The 19,316-nt window shown below is 42.5% G+C and overlaps 1 long non-coding RNA gene across 1 annotated transcript; it reads right to left on the bottom strand.

Moving 5' to 3' along the window:
- Window positions 1-1,700: 1,700 nt before the first annotated feature.
- On the bottom strand, window positions 1,701-14,994 carry LOC125019136. Its single transcript, XR_007114033.1, has 3 exons — window positions 14,818-14,994; window positions 14,610-14,697; window positions 1,701-1,868 (listed from the first exon to the last, which is right to left on the bottom strand). It is a non-coding gene; the product is annotated as an uncharacterized LOC125019136 (long non-coding RNA).
- Between the last annotated feature and the right edge of the window lie 4,322 nt (window positions 14,995-19,316).

Genomic DNA, 19,316 nt, shown 5'->3' on the forward strand with positions numbered 1-19,316 from the left:
ATTATGGCCTCGGATAAGAACTGAGCCGCCCTTCTTTTGATGACTGTCGACTTGTTTAACTCACGACGGCTAATGGCATGAATTGTATTTACCATTTACCAAGTGGCTTGATAAGATTAGATATTGTTTCATGAAGCTTAATTTCATAGCTTTTTAAATGACTGGCAATAGAGGGTTTTCATGGCGCGCCATCAGCACGTCATAAATCCGGAAGTCGCCATGTTGGAGGCACTTGGCTAGCCAAACAAAGCGCACCGACTGAAGTAGAACGTGGGAAATTCTGAATTATTGCCGTGTTTTTGGCTGTACCAATCGGGTGGGCTGGGAAAAATATTTGAATTCAATTGACTGCCAAAAGTTATAATCAGTGAAAACAATGCCAAAGCTAAATGAGTTAGCAAAGCTAAATCAAGGTATACGGGGCAAAAGTCAGGACGATATCTCAATTTGTTTATATATATATATATATGTGTATATATATATATATATTTCAGAATCAGATATAAGTCAACATATGTATATGTATGTATATATGTGTGTGTGTGTGTGTGTTGACTTATATCTGATTCTGATCACATTTAATAGCCCGCAACACCGTTTTTTTTTTTTTTTTTTTGCAATGACAGGTTAGCAAAGATCACCTTAAGAAACAAGTGGCTTGATAGCTACTTAATTATATTAGTATCATTACACTAGAATATTAGTCAAGAGATGCATTTTTATTACCTGACACAAAATGAGGCAAAAAAACTGAGATATTGTCCTGACTTTTGCCCCGTAGACCCTGATTTAGCTTTGCTAACTCATTTAGCTTTGGCATTGTTCTCACTGATTTGTAATAAGTTTTGGCAGTCAGTTGAATTCAAAATATTTTTCACGGTCCACCCGATTGGTACAGCCAAAAACACGGCAACATTATCATGATGACAACCAAAGCAGAAATATTGTAGATTTTATGTTTCAGCATTGACCTTACAATTGAGCTAGTCATTTTTAATCAATTTTGAAATCCTGAATCCGTCATGCAATGCATTGCGTGACAAGATTAGAACATGAGGGCAACCACACATTACAGGATGTTATTTACATTATAGTGCCAGAATAGGAAGCAACATAACATGATCGCACCGGGAGACGCAAACACATCTACAACTTTCTGTAACTTTCTGAAAAAAAAAAGAACTAAAGCAGAAGTTTAAATGATTGTGGAGGAGAAAATGCTTGTGGAGATCTGATAAACACGGAGTTGAGTGAGAAGTGGAGGCGTGGTTTCATCTGTCCATTTTAATGCTGTACCTGTCAGCAGTGTTATGCTAGCTAAAGTTAGCCTCAAGGGTTGGTATGTTTACTTCACTTCAGACACATGCAGTTGACCTGTGTCCTTGCCTCTTTCTTGGCTATTGTTCAAGTACAGACATAAACTTTTAAATGTCAGACATGTTTAATATCAGTCAGGGCAGCTAAAATGAGTTTGCAAGCCAGTTGAGACTTTTAAGACTGGATCTGTAAATGAGATGATTTTGGGCCAAACCTTGAAACCAAAAAAAGGTCAAGATCGGATTTGTTCTCCTATGGTGTGGAGGAGTAAATCAAGGTAAAAATTGTCCGATTGCTCATGTAGTCTGAGCCCAGCCTAACCCTTATATTGGTGCCAAGGGGATGAAATTTTAGTCGGTGGGCTAACGTGCGTCTCCGTGTAATTCTGTGTCATGAAAATGTTTGAGAACCACCTCTTTAGACGGGTCCAAAACTGCAGGGAGGCAACCAGCATTTTCCAGCTCAGAGCTCGACACAGCCCAGCGTGGTCTCGACAGGTTGAGTGTCTGCATGCTTTCACTCCGGAACGAACGAACAATATCCCCTTGTTCCTGGCAAAAAAGAAAGAGAATCAATGTGACAGCTGTGAACAAATACGACGATGATGGGGAAGCCTGCCATGTGAGATGCAAAATGCTTTTTCTTTTTTTTTTCTTAAATCTCGTGAACTTCAAAGCTGTAACTGCTAATTTGATCCATAAGAATTGTGGTACCGTGTCTCATGGCAAAGTGTTCTGCTATTTGTCTGTCAGCGCATCGGTAAGGAGTGAGGAGACAGAGCACATTATCCTTCTAATTTCGCTGTATGCATCTTTTTAGTTAAGAAGACAACCATAAAACTGCTTTTGATTAATAACATTCATGTTCAGATCAGAGCACTAATGAGGAAAGAAGCTTTTTATTCCTGTCTATAACATGGCCGTCAACACACAGTAATTAAATAAAACTGCACAGATTTTTTTTTTTTTTTTTTAAATCCCACAATAAGCATATTGTTCAAACATCTGGCATGAGACTCAACTTCCTGACTTTACTCTTCATTTTGTTCTGTGTTTCTGTCCCAAATTCAATCTACGCAAACAGAAATGCATGTTCGCACTTGACACTCTCCTCACACGCGCACACTTCTGGCTGTCAGATTTTAATAAGCAGCCAACAGTGATATATGTTTCTTGTTCTGTCTTTCTTGATTAACTCCCAGTTCCTCTCGACAGCTCTTTGACTTTGTTTGGCTGAAATACACATTAAAATCCAAATGAATGCTGCAGCCTTTCTACACTTCGCAGAGCCAACACACGGTCCTCTGTATTTTCTGTGCCATTTAATGGTTCATCCATCTCATCTGTTCGACTAAATGTGCTTGTTGAAAACTATCTGCGCCTCAGCTCTGCCACAGATTTAATTTCCATACACACTGTATATGTTGAAGCTTTTAGCTCTTCTGGAATCCGAGTCTTTTTGGAATGAAATCTGGCTCTTGGCCATCGTTTGAGTATCACATGGTTAGTGGTGCTTCCTACGGCTATATTTATGTACTCGAACTGTATCCCCTTTCATTGAAACCTAACCAGTGGGTGATTTGTCTCCATAAGAGAGTGCCATTTACAAGCAGCCATGCTGGGGTGGGACCCCAACCAGAGGACTTGTTAATAGCACACATCCACTTCTCACCAGATGCTGTCCAGAACAAACCAACATATACTGAGAGAGATGTCGAAAGCAATTTGCTATGAATGCTGGGCCACAGTGTTGAACTTTAAAGGAGTTTTAATGTTACTCATGGAGGCTATTTTCCTTTCTGTTTTTTGTTTTAACTGGCGCCATCGTACAGTAACTACAAAGTAATGCTGTTGGTTGGAGACGCCTTGTTATTTTGTGTCTTTAACATTAAACATGCAGTTGGACAGACAGATGAACAACTGGTGCAGATGATAAGCTAATCAAGATCTCAAACATTAAACACATTTATATTAATATCCATCGTAAAATTTGACCTTTTATTTTTCTGTGATTGGCCCATTGCTGTTTGACATTAATAACGCTTATATTGATGCAAAACAGGAACTCTTGAAAATATTATTAATGATTGGTCTGCTGAGCAGCTGGACTAGTTTTACTTTACATTTCCAAAGATATTATATATGAAGTCACAAGTCTTACTTTGCACTTCAGCCAAACATCACCAGATGTAACATACACCACTGGTCCAAGAGAAGTTTCTTCACCGTATAGTATTTTCCGGTAAGATATAAGAAGAGTTAAAACATATAGAAAATAGAATTTGTACATTTTGGCTGATGTCATTCTCTGACAGCTCCATGCATTCAACATGTCCTCAATTATTTCAATTTTACAGGACTGCCTTCTACTGACATCAAAATATATATATTGAATGACTTTCTCATTCAATATATATATTTTGACTGATCATATCTGACATTTTCAGACATGAGACCAGGACACCCAAACCCAGTGGTCGACCGTGGTCCATTGTTGGGCGTCGGTTGCCTACAATGTGGGCAAAAGATGACAGTTCAACTTTTTCATCTAATCAGAACATGCCAATACACAAATATTTTCACGCACTCATGTGGAATTAATGATCTGTAGACTGACTGATCAGCCTGACTGAGCAGAGGCCAGCCCTGTGGGACTGTTTATCTCTTGTTTGCTTCCTAGACTCCCAGCCAATGGTAGCTCTTCTAGTTTCTACTTCTGTATGAGGAATACAAGCTGTTGATATATGAAGCCGTATTTTCTATCATGTAGTATGTGCTAGGAGGCCATTGGCTGTTGATCCAGACGTGGGGGACAATATCTGTCGACCTTCATTGCCAGTCGTACTTTGGTATGAGTTTACTATGTCCATACCTTAAAGTTGTGTTGGGTTAGCAATGTATATTTACTTTTACGCAGTCAGGTAGCAGGAGTTTAAATTTTGTCTTGTTAATTTCTCTTTCCTTTTTCTTTCCATTTGCAATATATTGCATGAATTATAACCTTCAGCCTCGGAGGATGAGTTTCTGACCCATTAAGAGACGACACTCCATTTTCCCATCTCTGAGGGGCACACGCTGTAAATTGGAAGCTTTTTAGATTCACCAAGGCCACTGAGGGCAACCTTAGATAGACACTATACATGCCACTCTTCACTACTTGGATCAATTTGGAAAGTCTCTCTCTCTCGATGTAATTGCCCTCCATTCATAAAAAAGATTGATTGAAAATCAGATCTCTGGTTATGGGCTCTGATGACAGCCCAAGAAAAAATGGAGAATTTACAGTCTGCTTTTACAACCGGATTTCAGGAATAATTGTTGCGGGACATGACGGTGAGTTAGCAGTTATAAACCTGTCCTCCATATAAATTACCTAATCAGGAGATCCCAGTGGTTATATAAATTGAGCCACTCATTCGTCTTCAATGGCCTGTGTGTGCATATAAAACCGCAACGACCATCATATACTTCACAGGAAAGGGGGCAGCCGTTGCTGTTTACAGAGTTAGGGGGGGAATGGATGACTTTTTGCATGCTCAATCAACTGTGAAATGTCCATTTAATCATCCCAGAAACCCCCCTGGTTTATTTGTGCTGCAGCACAGATTTACATTTCCAAACATCCCCCATATTAATCATTACTTCATCACGCCCTCCAACTGACAAGAAGCATAAACCACCCCAGTGTACTGCCCTGTCGACTAATGTGTGTATGTTTCTGTCTAGGAGCGTGTGTGCGAGTGTGTGTTTGCGACACTCTGAATGTGTGCATGCCGGTTGGTTGGAGTGAGGGAAAAACCTGTCCTTTGATTCACTCAGCACTCACTGTGTCCAGCAGAAATATTGAGTCTTAGTGGCATGATTGCAATTTTTTTTTCTTTTTTTGTCCTTAGAGGTTTTTGAAATACAACTTTTCAGGGTGGGAAAACCAAATGAGAGTCACTCATATGGACTTTTTCATCTTAAATCAAAATGATTGACACCATTTTCAGGACAAAACATCAGAGAAGAAATACACCGGGTTTGTCTTTTGTTTTTTGAAGCAAGCATTCGTTTGGACTTTAGGGGAGAGCTTTAAGGAAGATGGCAGGAGAAAATGTTGAGGTCAAATTTTACTGCAGGGAAGAAAAAAAAATGCATCCTGGACAGTTTGAGTGATTTACAGATACTATACTGCAGCGGGAGTAGCTTGGCAGAGCCTCTCTACCTGCTGCCTTAATGAAATTCTGGATGTTTCACCATCAACAATGAATCCTTCATAAAAGAGTGAAGTATGAGTTTATCACCCGGGATGAGAAGCATGTTACATTTGCCACTTTAAACAAGATGAATGGGTCACTCAGCCATTTACATTCTCATACATTTTTATGACTCTGCCATGAAGTGAACTTGATCTATTGGTAACAAGATAAATGATGGGCATAAAGCTTTGGCAGTTCTGACTTTAAACAATCCTTCATTTGATGCCAGCCTTTTATTTTTATGCCGTCTGTCTTCACAACCTTGTGCTCAAATATCTGAAGAGCAAGGAGTAAATGGCAACCTTTCATATTCCCCTCCGAGGAACATCTGTACAAAAAAAAAAAAAAAAAAAAAAAAAATCACTTAACACCACACATTTGGTGTTTTACATGTATGTGCCATTCATGATGGGGAACAGGTTGACCTCCCAGGTGCACAAAGGGATGTTTTGTGCAGAACGGTTGACGAAGATGTTCAGCCAATCGGGGGAGTTTGCCGTGCGGCGGCAGCAGCATGAAAAGCAGCTGAAAGCTTCACTTTACAGATGCCAGCTCCTTTCAAAGTTTTTTCTTTTTTTTTTTTTTCGCCTTTGGACTGATGCTTGTATGTTTGAACATGGAATTTTAGTAGCACGGAAACACAGTCGGGTCACAGGAAATATCCCCTGTCAAAGGGTGATGGAGGACGGTGAATGGAGCTGTCCGAGGGATCAGAGTGATGGAAGAAGACATGCCCTCTCTCTCTCTCTCTTTCCCTGTCTCCTTTTTCTCTTCCCCCATCTCCTGATATTTTGGTGTACGGCTGGATGGACCATTAGAAATGTTCAAACAGAGGTCCATTCCTCTCCATTCTGTGCACTTTTATCTTTATGGACGACAGATTAAAAATGTTGCCGTCGGAAAACCAGTCAATGTTATAATCTGAAAACGGCCCTGGCCCGCGTAGTCACTGGTGAGCAAGGCCGCTGCAGTGTAGACAGAATGATTTATCACCTGGTCGGTCTAAATGACAACTTTATTTCTCACCTCCACTTTCCCCGCGGAACATTACTGGAACACTTCTCTCCGTGGCAACTTTTGATCGTCGGTCAAGCTAACTAGCAATCGCGTTTGCAGCTGAAACACTGACATCACCCTCCAGTGCTAATTTATTGATTGGCGATACCTGCCAGAAAGCACAGGCAGACGTAAGTCACAAGTTTTTTTTAAGTAATTCTGAAGTCATCTTTTCGTAAGTCAGGCTGCTGGGAAAGGGAAACGGGAGGCGCAACAGACGGCCTTTTGTTTGGGTATCTACGACGAGGCCTGTAATTTACACCCTAATGGACGACGCCATTGCAGCTAGAGGCATCGCCGCTTATGAGGGAGACAGGGAGAAAGGGAAAGAGCTCCATCATGGAAAAGGGAGCTCCTGTCTGCTGCAGTGGTCCGGGACAAAGCTGAGAGCTCCCAGACGCCCCGCATGATTAATGACTTATGGCCACACTGTGTGGAAGCCTGGTAATTAGCTACAGGCTGATTAAAGACAAGTAAACTTCTGCTGATAACCCGATTCTGTTTCTCCCCAGCGCCGACACTGGCATGTGGAAGCTCTTACTGCCAGGGTTGCAAGAAACAGACCAACATTGAGTATGATGAATGTAGTCTCCAACAGGCGTATACAGGCTCTAATTTAAAACTATTTAGCGTGTGACATATTGGCATTGTGCTCTTTCTGTCTCCCTCCGTTCATGTTCGCGGTTCGCGATGGCGTCCAAGTTTCAGGGGGCTGTTGTTTTGAGTCTGCGCCTGGCATATTCATGAATAAAGTTCTGTGCTGGCTGCCTTCCTTCACTCCTCCCCACCTGGTCTTTTCCCTGTTCATAGATTTTTCCTCCAAACATTTGCATTTCTTATATTAGCGAACAAGGAGAGTGGCAGCTTGCCATTGTGAGAGTTCATCAGCTACCAGATTTTACAGTTCTGGCTGTCCAGGAGCAGACAGGACAGCTAAGGACGGGGCCAGAAAGCGGACAGCATTACACTGGATTTACCTTATGGGAAGAAACACAAGCAGAGTTATCGGCATGAAAGGGATTAAAGGGCCTCCAAGTATCCCACCAGCAGCCAACACAACCCACAAAACTGTCCAAACAAAGTATTTTCATGAGGTGGGAGTATTCCCCTAAGGTAAACAGATGGAGCAAAAAAAAAAAAAAAAAAAAAAAGAATAATGGATAGCAACATTAAATAAAGCTGATGTCAGTTGTTTTGCAGCTTGGCTTAGAGACTCCTGAAAATAATGAAATTAGTATGAGTGTTACTTAAGAAATACCGTGCCGTCATCATCCAACTCTGATGGGAATTAGTATGCGACGGCCCATTTCTCCTCTCGAAATGTAACATTAGAGACAGCAGCCACTTTGGCGGTGGGTGGTTAGCTGCAACTAATTTTACAATCCAGTTTGTCTGTTGCGAGCAAAAAAAAAAAAGGGAAGCTCTTCGATTCATTGAAATACAAGTGTGCACGAGGGTTCTCTGGTAGGAAAAGGACAATGCCACGGGGCAACCATGTGTGTGCTGAGATGAAATGCCCGGCCACCCACTCCTCTCCCTTTATCACCCCTCTCATAATTAGGTTGGTTAACATACTGCCGTGTATGCAGTCATATTGACTGGGAGCTTAATCACATTACTATTGAGTTCCCGTCCCTGCTTTGCCCCAGGTGACGCTTCTAAGTCCAGAGTTATGGCCCTAACCTATGGGAGGAAATTAGCTGTGGACACAAGTTTGTTCTTGCTCTCCACCCTCTGTGTGAAAATATTTAGCGAGCAGGGCGGGCGACAACACTGTGAAAAATGGAAGGGGAAGCACAATGTTCTGCATAGAGCACCCGTCGAAGGCATGAAAAATGCAGGAAGAGCAGAAAGAGGTGCAGCGTGTGTTCGTTTGGCTGGCAGTCCATTAGGTCTGATAGACATTTCACTTACCAAAGTCAAATATAACGGTCTAACATTCATTAATATGAGGAAGGGTCCGGGAATCAAACCCACCATCTGGTTAAGACGACAGTATAATCTACAACTCATGATTAGGTCTAAGGAGTGGAATTTCACTTTAATCTTTTTCAGGGCTTGAAATTTCCATCTGCACCGCGCGGCACATCATTTTTCTTCAAGACAAATGTGCTGTTTTTCATGTTCCAAAATTAGATCAGAAGAAAACGATTAATCATGTCATGGCCTGGGAAAGGAAACAAAGATCTGATTTTCCTCTCCCTCTCTCGCTCTCTCTACCCAAAGCCTCCCCCCCACCACCATTCCTCACCTCTTCCTTTTCCCTCCCTTCTAGCCTCCCCTCATCCCCTCTCCTCTCCTCACCTCCTTCCTCTATCTCTTATTCTCTGCCTTCTCTTCGCCATTTTTTATTTTTTATTTTTTTGCTTCTCTCCACCCATGCTCTGGACAGCGTTCCTGAGCCACATCTTCCTCCCTGCCTTAGTATGAGACAGAGTTATTTTTCTCGTCATCGCTCGACCCTGACATCAAAAGAAAGATATGTGGGCTCGATGAATAATACGAAATGACGAGGCTTCTTCAATTAGCATAGCCTTCCCTCGTCTCCTCCGCCCTTTCCTGCAGCGGTGAACAACAGATGGCAGCCTGTTTGTATGTGACACCACAACCAAATCTAAACTGGGAAGAGTGCAAGTCACCAGGACTGCAAATTAGTGAGGCCACACAACTGTCAGGTGCTGGCCTCCACTGACAGTTGTAGCCCATTATGGGAACATTGATGTTTTCACAGTGTGACAAAAAGGATTCCTTTTTTCCCCCTCCTTACAGAGGACCTGTCTGTCAGCCAGCTCTCAAGTCATAACAAATCACTGGCACTCAGCTGAGGCTGAGCATTGGGAGCGTCAGGGGAAGATAAATGACCTGCAGGCCTTTGAAGTGCTTTGGCAGTTCAGATGGCTCGGCGGCGCTGACAGAGAAATATACACAACAGCGTAACCAATAATGAGAACATTAAACATTCCTGCCTCCTGACAGGCTGACAGGAAAGCCCAGCCTGGCATCAATCATCTTCCGAGGCATAACCTTGACAATAAGTCTCCTCTCTGCCTCCAGCTCTCACCTCGCGCTCTCCAGACTCCAATACCCAGACTGCACTAGCTGCCAGGCTCAAAGCGGATAGGACGTCGGGGTGAAGATGACAGCAGGAAGACAGAAAGGAATGTCTTGGGCCACAATCAGGAGCCCGAGACAGGTTCCCCATCGGTACATGTGGGTGACAGCAAATGTGGGCCCAAACACCCAAACATGTCAGGGTACCACTTTGGATTTATTGTGTCATCTTAACCAGGATGGCAAGAAAAACTCTTCTGCTTCTGCTCACATTTTATTTATCTTGCACTCACTGCCTCCGCCTGACTAATTTCGCTCAAAGTGTTTGGCGTGACCAATGATTGGGTCTTTTCAACCATTCTGGAAGATGCAAAGAAAACATATCACTTATTAAAGCCTTCTGCGGTAGAGCTAAATTGTCAAACAAACATCCAAATGCAACAAATTTGCGTTCAGAACTCAACATGCCCCCGTCACGCTTTGTCTTCATTACTATCGCGCCAAGATTACCTGCAAATATTTAGCTTGCTATCCAAATAAGTACATTTGGTGCGACAGGAAAAATGGAATGTATATCGGAGCGGGGCAGGACAGACCAAACATACATGACTCTCAGCTGAAACAGCCGCGGCAGGCGAAGTCCGAGAGCTATGCCATTACCGAGCAGAGTATTTCGCTTGTGTTTCCTTCATTAGCCGGCTACGTGTAAATCAACACAGACAAGCTGACCCCCAAAGTGTTTATGTTCTCTGGTTTCCAGCACTTGCGCACAGCTCTGGACGGACATTTTGTTGTCGCACCAGAAGAGATGATTTATTTGGAATGAAGACATTTCCCCTTTGACTAGCACATTTGCGAAAAGGTATGTCAAGGATGTGAGGTGCTCGGTACAGGCAACCTTTCAAGAGAGTATTTTTTACCCCCTTATTGGAGGTGCAATAAATATCTTGGCGACAGGGCCTTCTCATGGTTACAAAGCTTACCTGCAACTGAGCTGGATAATTAGCAGGCCCTGAAGATGATGTATGACTTTCATTACCCTTTGGGACAGGGCAAACTAAATGAGGACACAGCTAATTGCCGCGCAAAGCAGTCTGGCATGGGGAAAAATGCAGGCCTTGCCTCACATTCTCTCTCTGTCTCGGTCCTCCTCTCTCACTCTCTACGCCCTGTTGAAAAAGGGAGGCCCTGTTGCGGTTGCAAGGCTGTGATCTCCCTCCCCTCCCTACATCTCTGGCCGCAGGAGTTCACTGACTGTCCATAAATCAGGAGCTGCTTATAGCCGAAACTACCCTGAGTCATCAACATGCAATAAGCTGAGTGACAGATTCCATCCTGGCTACATTACACTCTCGCTCCAACCACGTTCTCTCTACTCTGCTTTCTTTTCTCTCACACCTTAACTCCGTCTCTCCATCTCCCCCGACTGTCTGCCACATCTTGAACTTCTTTGAAATCCAAAACACATCCAGGCATTGTGAAGATGAAAAAAAAAAAAAAAAAAAAGAAACAAAAGCTGGTATAATCATAAGATCTTCCTCTCTGCCAAGTGTTGGAAGGGGAGAGGCTATAAGCTGGCTGGATACGAAAAGTGTTTCCAGAAGCAGCCTCTCTCAGGAGTTCCAGGGGTGGAAGCTAATGTCTAAAATGGCGGGGTTAAGTACGTTGGCATCCATTACAACGACAAAGCCCAGCTCTCCTGCTGACACGCCAATTCAATTCAAGCGAGCCATTCATTCATTACAAGATAGAAGGTTAAGTAGCGATGGTTGCGTTTGTGCGTGGGCTGGAAGTGAATGATGGGGCGCATACTGTAACTAATTGCAATCTTCCTCTTGGAACTTTAAATCTCAACTTGATGTCTGGTATCCTTCTGAGTAGGATGTCACTTTCTTGCATCTGTTTAGCCCCGTCTATTCACTATTTGCTCAAGTTTGGGCAGCTGCGGCTCTAAAAAAGCATAAATGACACGTTGCGAGTTACTGTGAAGCAACCTATTATGGAAACGTGCTGCTGCCACGCAAGCAAAAGAAAAACCGTCACGTGAAAAGTTTCATAATATACTGTGAAAACTTACTTTCACGTGATAATGTGATCATTCATACTGGCGGATAAGTCACTATTCGGACTTCCAGGATCAGTAACTCACTAATAACACGTGCCTGCAGAAATGTACTTCTGTAACCAATGGAACCACAAACAGCAAAAAAGTTGTTTGCAGTTGCCGTATCACACCACGTGACTGATATACTATTTAAAATTTTCGGTGCTTGTCTCTTTACACATAAGGATCATGCATAAAGAGCAACACTGACATTAACTTCGGCCTCTTGCACAGTCGTATGTACTGGACTCTGCAAGAATGTTTAGCATATTTCAGGGTTCAATGTCTTATCCATCACTCAGCGCCTTCGAAGAATTAGCTAAGTCCAAACCTTATTTTGCAGCACCAGTCAACAGCAACAAAACATACAGTCAAATTCAGGAAGTTTAGGAGACCACAGAACCCTGTTCTCAACATCATGGAGCCATTTTTGAACGCATACCCACTAAAAAGTTGTCTGTCCAGTCTCGCTTATGTTTTGGTCTTGAGGGAAATATGAAGGGGTGTTTTGTATGAAAGGTTTAGGGACAAATAGGTCTAAATATGCAGTGATAGTGTGCTATTTGTGTTGCAGTGATACTGGCCTGCTGCTGATCGCTCCATCTAGTTTCTAACTTTATTTGTTTGCAGTCTGGTAGATTTATCTGGGATCATAAAGCTAATGCTAACACTCAGAGCTACGGAGGCCGAACCCAAACACAAATCGTACCAGAACAAGGAGCCGAAATGCGCGTTCATTGGCACGAACAGTGCCTTTTACATTAACTTGATTATTAAAATGTAAAACTATTAATAGGAGCAGCTTGAAGGTTTCAGTCCCAGCAGTTCAGTTGTCATCACCTGTGGTTACTTGTGGCAACAGCAGGTGCATTTCAATAATACAGATCCCAGGGGTCGGCGTAAAGCGGCATGTAGTGACAACTGGATACAGCAGCAAACAAACCTCAGGCAGCTGCGTTCTGAGACGTGCTAAGGAAGAAGAGCAACTCGTGTATCTGCTTTCAGCGGAGCTGGGAGCCGCCTTTGTTATGTTACAGTGTTTTAATTTTTAATAAAAAGTCCAAAGAAGAATCTCATTTGAAAATTGAAATACAAAACTGAATGGTTAAATGCTGCCTTTTCTTTTACATTAAATGAGTCCATGCACCCCTCACTACATGCAGGCACCTTTTCCAGATTACCAACTGTCTGTTTGCATCGAACTGACCTCCTAATTTGTACTAAAGTATATAACTTTGGTAGGACTAGTTATTAAATGTGAAGTTAGTAGAATTGAAGTAGTAGCGATTCATTTTTGTAAATACAGCATTATTAGGATTATTTCGTAATAACTATCAGTATATTATTAGATCTTAATCTGTTCAGTTAGATTTATATTTTATGATTCGATACCTCTGCTGTGATTTAGCCTCAATCAAAGTAATTTTCATTCTAATGGGGGTCAGTCTGCACATAACAGTCACTGCCCTACTCAGCAGCAACGCCAAGGACCTATAAAATACACCAGGACCTATAAAGTACAGGCAGTTCCACCGTCAAATGATTTTGTCAGTGATTAAGTTAATTCACTTAAGTTTGGGGAGCAACGAGGAGCCCCTTTAATTCCCTCTAAGCACAGCGAACAAGGGCCTTTTCGCAACTATTTTGCTTCTTGCTAATGAAGCAATTGTTTCCATTGCTGTGTGTGTCAGCTCGCGGAGCGCCACTAAACTCAGACAGACGCGGAAAGGCTTTTGAGCTGTCGGGAAGAGTTTTGTTTGTTTCAGTCAGTCGCGCCGACGCAAGACTTGAAAGGTGCAGCTGGGTTTAGATCCAGATGAAACGGGAGCAGCCCAGCGATGTGAGGGTGTGCCGTTTCTCGGCGCTCCACAGAAAATCACACAAGTCAAGCCACTGGGCTGCATCTGCTCTCACGTATAACTAAATGGATCTGGGCCCGACACAATTTCAGTTCAAGCGGTGCATTAATTGCGCCTATCTATTTTAGGCCGCCTGACATTTAGAGCGTCATCAAATAAAATAATACCTGGTTTGTTGCTCTGCGAGAAAAGAAGCCTTTTCTTTTAGAAACAAGTTGATGATTTATTTTTTTCTTTCATTTTTGTTGTATTTGTTCAATCGATTCCAGCTTCTCATCTGAGCCCACAGAAATCAAATCCCAGTGCGCGCCCCTTTGTCAGAACTCATTGGATCTAGTTATTTATTTATACTGACAGTGGGTGAACTCCACTGTTGGGTGAATTCCTGGTTGTCTGGAATGGAACCGCTCGGTGAACACAGCAGGAAGGGAGCAGGCCTCGGTGATGCCTCTTGTTTATCTCAAGGTGAGAATTGTTTTTGTTCTCACAATTCTCACAACATATCTCTCTTCTTGGCCTGCAGCTCAGAGGGGCACGTATGAAGAGGAGGTGAATGATTCAGGCTGAGACATCTCTGTCTGGCTCTTGTTTTGTTTGTTTTTTTTATATGCATTTTTGTTTTTTTTCTTTGTCCGTGAAGAAACTAAAGCACTTTTAGGGTCCACCAATAGCACATCTGGTCCTAACAGAGGCACCTAGTGTGTTTTTAGGCTCATGACTTGCCCTAAATTCTACCTCTAACTTTTAGCTTAGTATTTTATTCATTTATTTTTTTTATCTAAGATTAAATTAACTAGTAGCAAGCTCTATTGTAGCCACTAACACAAAGTCTAAGTGTGATTTCAATGAGGTTACACATCTCTTGACCTTTGATGTTCGGCATTCTTCACAAGGCCCACAGTTTGGCCATATGGCTTTTTCATGGAGGAGAGTTTGCCTTAGGAAAACTGATGGTGTAAACAACACTTCGCTAGATACCTACTTTGAAAAAGACTTGCTCAGACGTACACATCCACACCTGGTGCACCAGCAGTTCGGACATGCAGATGTAGATGTGAAGCTGTTTCAGCCTAAAAGACAGACATATAAATCAATAGCTATTAACGACAGAAAACTGTGCAATATGTAGGCAGCTAGTGTTACACGACATATTGGGTGATTCGCTCGTCGCCCATCACTTTGTAGCTCACAGTTGGTCGTTAGTGGACGTTCCTGGCCCTGGTTGCCTTGGTGATCCTATTGTACAGTACGGTGGATGGTTCGGTGGCAGGAACGGAAGTTGCGGACGATATTTTCTCTCTGTGGTTACGTCAGTTGCTTCCAGTGGCCGTCGCCTCAACCACGTCTCTTGTTGCTGCTAGTCCCGTCCCGTGCGTTGGCCCCTCCAAGACAGGTGTCACCTCTCAGTCAGGTATGTCCTCATAGTCCATAGACGAGGTCTAATCAGACAAGATTTGCGAAAACGCACATTTAAATCCATTAACAGCCGCAAAATGGTAGTAGATTCATCATTATTTATTTGGCCATCTGGAAAGTCTATGAGCAGGGAGTATGACTCAGTTCAAAAAATTATTTTCCAGGCTTGGAATATAAAACATACCATCCCAAAAGGAAGACAAAAAAGATGAACCAGTGCTAATTTGAAGCATCTAGAGTTTGCATCTAGTGTTTCAACATTTTTATTCCTGTCAGCTGGTTCTGGCTGAATTCGAAATAAAAACCCTACCATTGATGGATTTAAAGTATTGTCTACGCCTGGTATCGGCTACTGATTTGTATCGATGGCCGTGTTTGTTGTTCATAGGGAACGAATCAGAAATGAGGTCGTGGTGGACTTAATAAAAGTCCCGTTCTAACAGTCATGCTGTGGAAAAAAATAAGGTGAACTCTTAAGCAGGGCTACGTTTACGGCAGAAAGTATACAGCTATAAGCTGAACCTCTTATGTTAAGAGACTTTTAATCTTGGGATATTTCTTCCAAATTTGAACCACATGTTGGGTTAATATCAGTGCTAACCTTTTATGTTCCCAGACGTCCAGAGTCAGAGTCAGATTTAATGATGCTTGCTGCAGGAACAAAACAGCTTCCCTAACAAATCCTCCTGGGGTAGGTGCATAATACTTAACTGCTGTTCCTGATCAATTGTTAATATTATGTTCCTACCTGACCACACTGAACTTTAAACAGTCTCTGAACTCGGAGGGATTTTGACATTTTCTCATCAACATTTCCATTACAGAGTGTGTCTTGACTGATACTGTAGTGCGGAACATTTAATTTTATTGTTGTTGGCAATAAGGAAATAACAGGAACAAATGAATTACAGCGAGGCCCCATTTGAATCCAGCCAAGGCTGTTATGTAATGAAGTACAAATGAAACAGTATCCGCATATCACCCAACTTTGTTTATATTTTTCATAAACTCTAGGCTTGCTGCTGAAATAAAAGTGGTGGAGTTTTGAATGAAAACTGACAAGCACCAATAAATCACACTAAATCATGAATCGATAACAAATGCATTCTAAATTATGAATAATGGCCAGGCAGTCATAAACTAACACAAGCGCAACTCAGCAGGCCATTCATTTCATGGCAGCGCAAAATAAACAGACACATTTCTTTCACGGCACTAATAAATTTCCCTAAAAAACTCAAAGAACAGTCCATCTGCTTCGAATAATTTTTAATTTCCTTTTCTGTCCTGTCCCCATTAGGTATTCCACAGAGATAGTCTAGAAATTCTTTCATTTACCTCCTCCCATATGCACCCAATTACCTTTCTCCCTGCACTGGGTCTCTCTTGAGTGTGGTGCAAAATACCCCCACCTGTACCTTAAGCAAACTTTATGCTTGTTTTATTATCTGTGAGAGGCTGTGAGTCATTCAGCTTTGTGCTCTGGTGGATTTGGCCTGGGCTTTGGGTTTGATGTTTTCTGGCTCTGGCCGGGAACACCTGCACGTCTTCTGCTCCCTCTCCCTCTCTCTTTCCAGGCTGATCTATTAGCTGGCTAAATGGCCCAGCAGATGTTCACTCGCCAGCAAGGGAATCCGTTCCGATCCTCATGACCGCTTCCGCAGCCATGCCAAAAGGATTTACACATGGAGCGGAGGATGACGACAAATTTGGGTTCATTCATCACTAAATCATATTTAGGTAAACAATCCCAGTGGGAGTCATTAGCGCTAACTGAATTTAAAATTACCTCTCTTTTTTTCCCAGGGTCCAGATTACATATTGTGCCTTTAAAAGTGTTTGAAGGTAAGAAAACTCATGGGATCCAGATATTAACTTATCTTGACCTGTCTCTATTTTACAGAGTAATTATTTCTAGTGTCCATATAACCTGCAGCAATATCCTAATGGGAACACTTTATGCTTCATTTAAGACTCCTAGTCTCCAGAAAAGTCAGCTCCAAAGTGTTTTGTAGATGAAAACAGGTGAGAAAATATTATAACAAGCTCAATGAGATTTATGGGCTACATCTCTTAATGGCGCTAGTGTTATCCGAAGCAATCTAGGAACCCATGGGTTAGTCTCACGACTTAGCTTCTGGCTAATGTTTCTGGACTTCTGAAGTAGCAAGTGGATACCTGGATAACATGCAACCAGATATCAGGCTCCGCACTTTCCCTTCCGAATGTTGTTTATAGTCTGACTAGCGACCTGAGAGGCCAGGATAGAGCCGAATCTGAGGGCTGAAGTCTAAAACATGATTTTTTTTTTTCCGAAATAGCCAGGTTTAAACTCACTTAGCAGATTTAGTTTAACAAACCGTACAAGTTAGCTTGCTGACAGGGTCAAGGTCTACACATGGACCTCTTTATCAGCATGCAACCCAAAGTTTTGTTCTATGTATGTACGTCTCTAACCCTAACCCTTATCTCCACACATGTCGCCTTCTGATCATTGTTACGATCTATAAATACTTGAATACTATCAGATTTAAGTTGAACATACCTAGCATACATAGCTGAACTTCTATCTCCTTGGTGTATCAGGAGGTCCAACTGTGTTCATTGCGGCTTAGGCCCTTCTAGCTGCATGGTGACCACATGTTCGCACAATGCCAGACCTTTCCTTCACACTTTGCCCTCATCCTCAACTGACCCCTGGGGTCATTCCAGCTCAAAATAGGCCCGAGTGTCTCGTTTTAACACTCGAGTTGTCACAGGGTGGACAGCAGGACGCGGCGGCACATGACCACCTTAGACACAAAATGTTTTTATTAAATTGTTGGACAGAGTTCCAGAATAGAGGACGGCGTGGAGGACGTGGAACCTTTTAGAGGACCAAATACTCAAATTGATAGGCACGGTGATTGATTGATAAGTTGATTTGGTAATTGCTGAGCCTTTGGATTTGGACTATTTCCTGAGGTAGAACATATGGCGTGATTTACCGAGCCGTTCTAGTGGACAAGCCAAACAAGTCGAAGTAGGGATTGAATGACATTTTTGGTAAGAGAGCAATAATTTACATTTTCCCATGCCAGCTATTAATACCCAGCTGGCCTCAGCACAGCACCGCTTATGTAGGTCTTAAAGGCCAAGTAGGATGTGTTGTCAGTGGCGTTTTTATAAATCTTGCCCACAGGAATGCAGCTCTAAACAGACGGCTGGAAACAGAGCCATGAGTGATGCGAGTATGTGTGCAATGTGCGTGTGTGTTTGCTGTCAGTATAATCTACAGCACCTACTTTTATGACTGCGATTTTCCTGTGGCACCCCCCAAACTCTCATTACGCAGGATCACAAATTTCACTGTAACTTTCTCTGAGAAACTGGGCTCAGGAGATAATGTCAAGACCTGGGTGAGTTATCATTGTTTGCGAATTGCAAAAAAAAAATCACGGTGAGGGTGATGAACAAGCTCCGTGCAGAGGACCGTGCACTATAATGTGTAACCAAATGCTTTTTATGAAGGGCTTATTTGGAATGGCCGCACAAAAATTGCACTGAATACTGAACATCCCTGGATGTTTAATTAATATGTCCTAAAGATTTACAGGGGCAGTTATTACACGCATGTAAGCTGAGAGAGAGACGAGGGTTGCGATAGCTGTCAGTGTAACGCTAAAAGATTGCAGTAAAGAAGTCTTTGCTCTTTAGAGAATTTATTGGCACAGCCTGGGATGAGAAGACACTAAAGGGTAGATGCCTGATCCAAGGCTTGACGGTTTGATGGCCGTGTGAAACTCAAGAAAGGCCAAGCTGGTTTGTTTTCAAGCTGTTTATAAACTGTACCAACATGTTCCTAGTACACTGGAGCTGCTAATTCATAGCTGACTTTAATCACTCATCTTGTGATCGCTCTCACAACCATGTAGTGACTTTTTATGTGCATTACAAGCAAGCTCAAAGTTTGTGTTGAAGCAGCGCACGAACGCCGCGAAGTTCTGACTTGGTTTTAAAGTCTAGTTTATCATTTTGGGAGATGTGGTAACTCACTTACTTGCCACAAATTAGATGCGAAAATCAATACCACTCTCCGATTTGTTCATTAATCACGGAGAGGTCAGAAAGCAATTAGCGTAGCTTAGCATAAACATTAGAAGCAGGCAGAAATAGCCAGCTGGGAGTCACGAGATGGTATATGAGTACCACATCAAGTCATGTCACGTGTAATCCCACAGTCTCAACGCCTACCCCTACCCCTAGGTCAAAACTTACTATTCTCACGTATCAT

This window comes from Mugil cephalus, chromosome 13 (genome assembly GCF_022458985.1).
Source record: "Mugil cephalus isolate CIBA_MC_2020 chromosome 13, CIBA_Mcephalus_1.1, whole genome shotgun sequence".
Classification (NCBI taxonomy): domain Eukaryota; kingdom Metazoa; phylum Chordata; class Actinopteri; order Mugiliformes; family Mugilidae; genus Mugil; species Mugil cephalus.